Raw genomic sequence first — 9144 nt, 5'->3', positions numbered from 1 at the left:
CTTGAGTTGTTCGCAACAGTTAGACTCGGCCAGTCTAGGGTGACAAAATCTTGATCAAAATCGGCATCCGATAAAATGCCAAGACAAGAGAATTAGTCATTATTATGCATTGTTATAATGACTCACATTGATATCCATTACCATATCATCATTCATAGGAAGTCAGACTCATACATGTTGGCCATACCAAGTGATTCATGTGATAATACAAAACTATCATACTTTTTTGGATTGGAAAATATCGGATTTTCAGGAGACGACATCTTTCATTTTTATATATATCAAATACAATACAAAAGTCATTCAGTTATACATGTTTTGAAATCACACATACATATACATATATTGGATCATCACATATGTCGTAAACAGTTTTTAGTACAGAAAATATTGGATTTTTTGGGTGATACAAATAATACAAAACAATTATTATCAAACATGCTTATGAACTCACCAACATTATATATCTTGACCATTTTCAATATAACTTGTATTCTCAGGTAACAGATAAGCTGAAGAAAATTACCAAGCGTGTTAGGATGTTATGTTTTGTGACTCTCAAACAATGTATGTTATGGATATGTAATATTTATACAATGTACTTGATGTGAACAATGACAGTTGTACTATGTAATGTTGGTGATGTATATGTTTTTTCATGTATATTCATTGTAATGGTATTCAATTGATAGTCACACGAGCCCTCGGACGTTTCCATCGTCCGGTTCAAGGGTGTGACATCTATGTTTGAGGATATCGATTGACTCTCTACTTCTTGATCTGACTAGGGAGGCTCAGGCCAAGGGAGTCAAGAAGGAGAATTGGAATCAGGAGAGACTCAGGGGTGAGATTGATAGGTTTGCTACTAACAGACGGGGGTTATTGACCTGGTATGGACGTGTTTGGGTCCCATATTTTTGTGGGGTTAGACAGAATGTGTTGGAGGAAGCACATAAGTTCAGGTTTTCAATACACCCTAGAGCCACCAAGATGTACTGGGATTTAAGACTTAGCTACTGCTGGTTGTGCATGAAGAGGGAGATAGCATGGTATGTTGAGAGGTTCTTGACCTGTCGGATGGTCACCGCCGAACACCAGAGTCCGCATGGCAAGTTGTAGCCATTGGAGGTTCCTATGTGAAAGTGGAAACATATTACTATGTATTTCATCACTAAGTTATCCCGGACAGATAAGGGGCACGATGCAATTCTGGTGATAGTAGATCGGTTGACCAAGAGTGCCCATTTCTTAGCCATCGGCGAGAGCTCATTGACCAAGAAATTGACCGACTTATATGTGCACAAGATCATTGCAGCACGACATTCTAGTCTCCATTATGTCTGATCGAGATGTTAGGTTCACATCTTGTTTCTGGAAAAAGTTCCATAAGGAACTAGGTACGAGATTGCATCTCAACACTGCTTATCATCTGTAGACGGATGGTCAGAGTGATCAGACCATTTAGACACTTAAGGAGATGCTGAGAGCTTGTGTCATTGATTTTGGTGGGAGTTGGGATTCCTACCTTCCTTTAGCTGTGTTCTTGTACAACAACAGTTACCACTCCAGTATTGGTGTGCCACCTTTCGAGCTCCTCTATGTGAGGAAGTGTCGCACCCTAGTATGATGGGGAGAGGTTGGTCATAGATTCATGGTAAGAACTAAAGTAGTTCTTCAAACCACATAGATCATCCAGCAGATCAGACAGAGGCTTCAGACAGCTTAGAGTCGCTAGAGGAGTTATGCCGACAAGCGGCGATCCGAGTTGGAGTTCCAGGTCAGAGGCATGGTTTTAATGAAGGTATCACCCTAGAAGGGTGTAATACGCATCAGGAAAAAGGGAAAATTGGGGCCCTGGTATATTAGGCCATCTTGGGTGATAGCTAGGGTTCGCAAGGTAGCATACAGATTGGATTAGCCTGGTGAGCTCAGCCAAATCCATAACACTTTCCATGTGTCTCAACTTCGAAAGTGTGTGGCTCATGATTCAATGGTCGTTCCTTTGGAGCATGTTCAGGTTAATGATTGTCTAAATTACATTGAGACACTAGTGGAGATCTTGGATCGGAAGACGAAGGCTCTGCGCAACAAGGTGGTATCGTTAGTTAAGTTTTAGTGGCACCATCGAAAGGGTTTCGAATGGACTTGGGAACCAAATTCTGAGATACAAATCATTCCCCATAGGTGTTCACAACAACAGACTTCGAGGATGAAGTCTAGTTTAAGTGGTGGAGAATTATAACATCCCGCCGATAAGGTATTTCCAAATTAAAACCTAAGTATGAAGATGTATTGTATTCAGCACTTATGTATGAGAAATGTTGCAAAACGGCCCATAATGGCATTTTTGTAATTATTAGCCTGAGGTCACACACGTTGGGTGTACCTAACGTACGCAAGGCATACATGCATGATCCCCAAACCCTAATTTTTAGGGTTCAGACCCAATCTAAACATCCTTAAATCCCCAACCTACCTTCTTTCATTAGCCTCCAACTTCCCTTCGTACCCAAACAAACCATAATCCATTTTTGAGCAATATTGAGCTTTGTGTGTGTGTTTTGAGCACTAAATTAGCTATCAAGTTTGTGTCCTTTTGGTCCCATTAGTTTGGTATTTTGAGTACGAGCTACTCCAATACATTTAACTTGTCCTTTCAAACGTTTTGAGGTTCTTAGAAGCATAAAAATATGATCTTGATCATTTCTTCCCTTCCATGCATGGGTTCAGTAGTTAAGGATTTTAGTTTTAAGAACTTATTGTCCATGCAAGATCATAAAGTTTAAAACTTATGGTCAAGGATGTCATTTGGGGCTTGGATCTGATTTTTGACATAAGGACTTGATGTATTAAGATCTTGATGAGAAAAGGGGCTGACCAGGTGCGTACGTTGGGCATACCAAATGGTATGTTGCGCGTACGTGGTCAATGTCCCGATTTTTGGGTCAAGCAGGGTACGCCCCGCATACAAATGAGTACACCCAGCGTACTCGGTAGAGTTGACTTGGTTGGGATGACTCGGCTGGTTTTTTGACCTTTGACCAAGTTTGAACTAAGGGTATTTTAGGTAATTTGAGTGCTATTTGAGATCGGTCATTATTTGGTGTTTAGGTGACAATTTGAGTTGTCATTCGAAGCTGTGTTCTGTCAGATATCTTTTCAGAATTAGAGGTGAGTTTTCCTCACTGTACTTGTGGGTCGAAGGAACCAATGTTAGCCCACTAAATTATTTATCTTAGTTAGGATAGTGTTATGCTAGTATATGGTTGATTAGTAGATCTGCATGATTATCTGTGTTTAATGGTTCTATGTTTATGTTATCTATTTGTATGTCGACATATTGTGATTGGGTTGAGGTGGTCTTACTTTTTGTTGAAGGCCAATACCTGGGGGAGGTTCGGATAGGCTATAGGCCTTGTGAGGCAGTCTAATCAGGCCGAAGGCCCGTAGAGCGGTCCAAATAGGTTGTAGGCCCTGCGATTCGGTCCAGACAAGCTGAAGGCTCATATTTGCATGATTTGTTTGTTTTGTAGTGTGTTTGTACTTTAGGGGAAGTTACAAAGCTTTGGATTACGGTTTTAGTTTATTGTTTTAGGTAGTTCTAAGGATCGTGGGAAAGCAAAGTCCTAATCATGGACATATTCCTATTTCTATGATATCGATTTTGGGACACTCTAATATGATTTTAGTTTTGAAACAATGGATCTTTTGTAAACAATGACGATTAATGGTTGATTTTTAAAATTTTAAATTTTGTGATTTTTGGAATGTTACACTTTGCCTGTGCTGCCTTCTCATCTGTCATCTTCTGCATGTAACATTTTTTTTATCTTGTTATTTAATTCGGGTTTAGTGCTTGAAACCTATTATGTTTCCCCTGAAATTTGAGTATCAAAGAATCGTTTGCTTTTTTCTCCGAAAGTAATAGTTGTTTTTTCTTAAATCAGAGTATCTTTTGAAGTTGTATATATGTCAATGATCTCCCTGATTCGTATCAGCTCGAATTAACCTTATGTCTTATTGAAATTGGAGTAAATTTAACTTAATCTTTCAAGTAATTGAACTTGTATTTTCATAATCTTTATAAAAATTGATTTGGTTATTAGTGATGGATACTTTTTTGTTAAAGGAATGCCTATATGTGAAACTTTGCACATATAGCACATCAACCCACCATCTATGATGTTGTTTATGTCAAGTACTTTGATTTTAAAGACCTTTTATGACTTTTCAATAGATTACAACAATCAGGATATGGTTGAAGCAGGTTGGGGTTATAATCCTGGAGAAGTGGATATGCAGTTGGTTAAGTTAGAACTAAATTATGTCAGGATAACTAATGATAAAGTTGAGTACTTGCATACAAAGTCTAATACCCAAAAAAAACCAGAATATGAAGGGAATTAGAGCCGAAGTGCCTAAACCTCAAGTATAGGTTAAAGTGGCACTTGCTTACTAGATCATGAGACATCACATGATGACAATGACATTGTAGAAGTTGGGCGTTAATCTATTTTATGTAGGGATTTGTAAACGAACTGAACGTTCGACGGAAAGTTCATTTATGTTCGTTTGTTTAATAATTGAACGAACATGAACAAAAATTCTCGTTCATTTAGTTAAACAAACAGACATGAACTGTAATACTTGAATTTGGTAAGTTCTGTATTTGACCTTTATATGTTAAAAAGTTTGCAAAATTGGTCCTTAAGCTAGTACGCAGGGTGTACTAGCCTGATTATGATTGTGGAGCTCATCCACATACACTAGGCGTACGTGGAGTACGCATGCTGTACGTGAGCATTTATGAAACCCTAATTTTTAGGGCTTGGACCCTATATAAACCTTATGATAACCTAATTTGGTCATGTTTACCCAGCCTTCATATCTTGAAAACCCTAACCTCACCCTTAGCCTTTGTTTTGATGTTCTTGAGCTCTTGTGAAGCATTTTGGTGTGTTTTTTTGTATCTTGAAGTGGTGGAAGAAGATTGAAGACTCATTCTTTGGAGAAGAGCTTAGAGATCCATATTTAGCTTCTTTAGTTCGTGACTTTTGAGGTATAAAGTTCATAACTTGTCAACTATTTGTATAGATCTACTTTTAGGCTTTTTATGGCTATTTTGGTCCCTTTTGGTTGGTCCTTGTGAGCTAAGGCCGTTTGAGAAGCTTGATCCTTTAGATCTGGACATTTTAGGGGCCTTATGCATAAAAATGCAAGATTTGTGGTTTTTATGGACTAATGCATGTGTTAAGACCTTTTTTAAGCTCTTTTGAGCACTAGAGCCCCATTAAGCCATGCATGCACATAAAGTTGCCAACTTTACATGATAAATCATCTTTTGCGACAAGATATGAAAGTATGGAAGAGGGGCTGAATGGATTAAGTGTTTATTGATGTTGGTTAGCCAACTAGGGAGTACGTTGGGCGTACAAGCTAGTACGCTGCGCATAGTATCCCCAGAGCAAGTATGCTAAGTGTATGAGCTGAGTACGCCCCACGTACTCAATAGGCGGGCTTTGGATTTGGGCTTTTGGGGTTTGGTCCCATGTTAGACCTTAGGAGTCTAGGGCTTTGTTGGGCCATTAAAATTTTATTTTTGGGCTGATGTTATTTGATTCTTTTGGTTGAAGGCCCACAAAGAGATTTGGGCCCAATTTGGAAGATTGGGCCATATTTGGGCTTTGGGTGATCATGTTGGAATTTGGGACTTTTGGATAGTTGGCTTAGTCCATGGCATTTGGTCAAGTTAGGTAAAGGGTAAAAAACTCTTTTACCCTAGTTTGGACTCTTAGTGTCAGTCGGGATCCAATTATTAATTGGATGTTGTTTTATGTTGTTAGCGCGGGGATTTTAGCAGACCAGCAGCCGGAGATTTATTTTTGAGATTCAACAGTCTGAGGTGATTTTCCTCACTGTGTTTAGCGGGTCGAAGGCACCAATGTTAGCCCATGGTTTATTATGTTATGATGCAGATGTTTGTGTGACTCTGGCATGTGTATGCATTGGTATGTATGTCGAGCGGGGCTCGATGTCGGGCGAGGCCCGATGACTATATTTTATGCTATTATATTTGTGATTATGGCATGTGCTAGTATGATTGTATGTTTATATGCTTCTTTTTGTATCGGTCAAGGCCTAGTGATTGTCAGATCTGTAAACTGAGTAGGGCTCGATGCCGGTAGGACCCCGAGGCTGAGTGGGAATTAAGGTCGGGCGGGGCCTAATGAAGGGCGATGGCCCAGTATGTGTTTATTATGTATGGTATGAGGTATTTTTGAGATCTCACTAAGATTTGTGCTTATGGTTTTAATTTTATGTTTCAGGTACTTCTGGTTCGAAAGGGAAAAGCTCAAGATGATTGCACAGCACACACCATCTTATTTCGAATGTTGTGATTTACTCTGATATGATATGTTGTAGTGACATATTTTGGTCTATCTTGTTTGTATGACAATGTTTTTGAATTATCGTTTTATTTAAATTAAAAATGAAATTTTTAGATCTTATTTTCGGGACGTTACATGAACAATGGTCTCGTTCATTCATTTATGTTCATAAATGTTTGTTTATGTTGTTTGTTTATGTTTATTTAAGCCTATTTATATTCCTTTATGTCCAATTTTTTTTATAACATTACTATATTATATGTTTGTTTATGTTCATATCTGTTCAATTATGTTTGCTTATCTTTGTTCGTTTATGTTCGTTTGTTTTTGTTCGTTTAGCATGTTCACTATGACATCCCCATTTTCATGGCTAGAAAAGACCGATTTCATTTATGATTTTTAAAATAAAATCAGAGTAATCTTTCAAAATGTGTTGCGGAATTTGTCCCAAAAACAAAATATGATAAAATTTTATCAAAGCATTTCTTAAAGAAATGTATTTTCATTATATTACAAAACTTCAGGATGTCATGTTCCGATACAGACCAAAAGCATAAACAGTACAATATAGGTCTTACAACAATTATTTACATCCACTGGCCTATAATCCAAAATACCTCATCATCATCCAACTATGCTATTGTTCCACTACCTATATATAAAAGTTGAGTGAGTCAGGCTTGGGAGCCTAGTGAGCATATAGGGGTTTCAACCCACAATAAATAAATTTATTAATTTTCATCAACCAACAATAAATTTATTAATTTCATCAACTAACAATAAATTTATTAATTTCATCAATCAAAAATAACCCTGATTACCCATTCCCGTTATCCTCAATTTATGTCCCTAAACATCTAATAAAATGGACCTAGCTTAAGGATCATCATCGGGCTAACAACACTGCTTAATGGATACTTCTGCAGTTTCTTAAGGACCCAATTTCCCATCCCCATTATCTTCTTTATTCTTAAAGATCTTAAGAATCATGTGTCCTTCATTTATTCATTCCTAAGGATTATCCTAAGGAATAGGCACGAAGTCCATCACTGCCCGAGATTTATACAACAAGTACTAAGTCCACAGCTGCCAAGGTACTAAACCCATAGCTACCAATATTCATCTATATAGTGCTAAATCTATAGCTACCAGCATACATATATAAGGCACTAAATCCATAGCTGCCAGGGATTTTAGAGTACAGCGGGTGAACATATCGTTCACAACACCTACAGGTTGCGAGCCTGTTAGTGTTCCACTGGACTGTCTAGAATAGTCCGTGGTTGTCATCCATACTCTACTAGATGACGGGGCCAACGCTTGGGTAAAGTTTTCTCTCATTTTTCACCTCTCACCCTCATCTCATGATCTATATCTCCTTTCTTATAATCATCCAACTCATTTTTTTTATATTCACTCATTCATTCCAAAGTATTGTCCTAAGGTATAGGCACAAAGTCCATCGTTGCCAGTAGCACAGCTGCCAACGTTCTCTATTAGGCACATCTGCCAATATTATCCTTTAGGCGCAGCTGCCAGGATTGTGTTGTTCTCAACCAGGCGCAACTGCCAATATCATCTATTAGGCGCAATTGCCAATGTTATCTTTTAGGCGCGGCTGACAATATTATCATCTAGGCACTGCTGCCAAGATTATGACGCTCTCTCTTAGGCACAGCTGCCAGGATTATGTTGTATCTATTAGGCACAACTGCCAATATTATCCATTAGGCGCAGCCACCAGGATATTTAGATTACAACTGGTGAACACGTAAATCATAATACCTGGTGAGCACCCCATTCAAAAATACTTAATGAACACCTAGTTAAAAAACACCTATAGGTTACGAGCCTGCTAACATTCCACTGAACTGTCTAGAAAAGTATGTGGTTGTCATCTATACTCCGCTAGATGATTGGAACATCAACAACTTCGAGGTCTCTCATCATTTTATTTCATCACACATCAGCTATTTCATCTACCCATGTTATACCCAACATATTTGTAGATAAAAATACATATACAGTTTAAATCATTTTAGACATGTATAAAATATTCATTCAACATCCATCTCAAATAAACAAACAATTATATATACACATAACACATATTATATATAAAATATGTCATATCTATGTGTAAGATGACGGTGACTATACACTCACTTGATAAGATGGCGGTTGGACAGCACTTCATCCCTTAAAACAATATTTTTTGATGAAACCGAGATGTTTTCTTAAAAACCGGGCTTCACGCGGGCAAAGTTTCGACTCGAAACACTTTTTCTCCGGGTCTTCGGGCTCTCCGGGGCTTTTCAATGTGCTAGGATGGTATTCTAGGTTTAGGGTATTAATTTCATCTTAAAAGAAAGAAAAGGTGTAAGAGTGTAAATTTGTAAACAAAATTCGGATGGTCTTGCGTTCTATTTATAGTGGCTGATGCCTCGAATTACGTTGGGCGTAATATCACGGTACGCGGGGCGTACTGCTTCACCAACCACTACGCTGGGCGTACATCGATTACGTTGGTCGTACGAAGGTATTATCTCGGACGCATCAAGGCTACGAACATGTGTGCGTCATGCAAAGGAGTAAGCGGCGTGACCAATCCCGGACCATGTACAAGAGTACGTTGGGCGTACTCCGATTTTTCCAAATTCAAAAGTTCGTAACTTTCGCATACGAGCTCTATTCTCTACGTTCTTTATATCCATGCGTAGGTGAGATTATACTCTACAACTTTCGTTTAGACTCC

Source organism: Lactuca sativa, chromosome 3, assembly GCF_002870075.4.
Source record: "Lactuca sativa cultivar Salinas chromosome 3, Lsat_Salinas_v11, whole genome shotgun sequence".
NCBI lineage: Eukaryota > Viridiplantae > Streptophyta > Magnoliopsida > Asterales > Asteraceae > Lactuca > Lactuca sativa.
Note: the sequence above shows the minus strand (reverse complement) of the source record.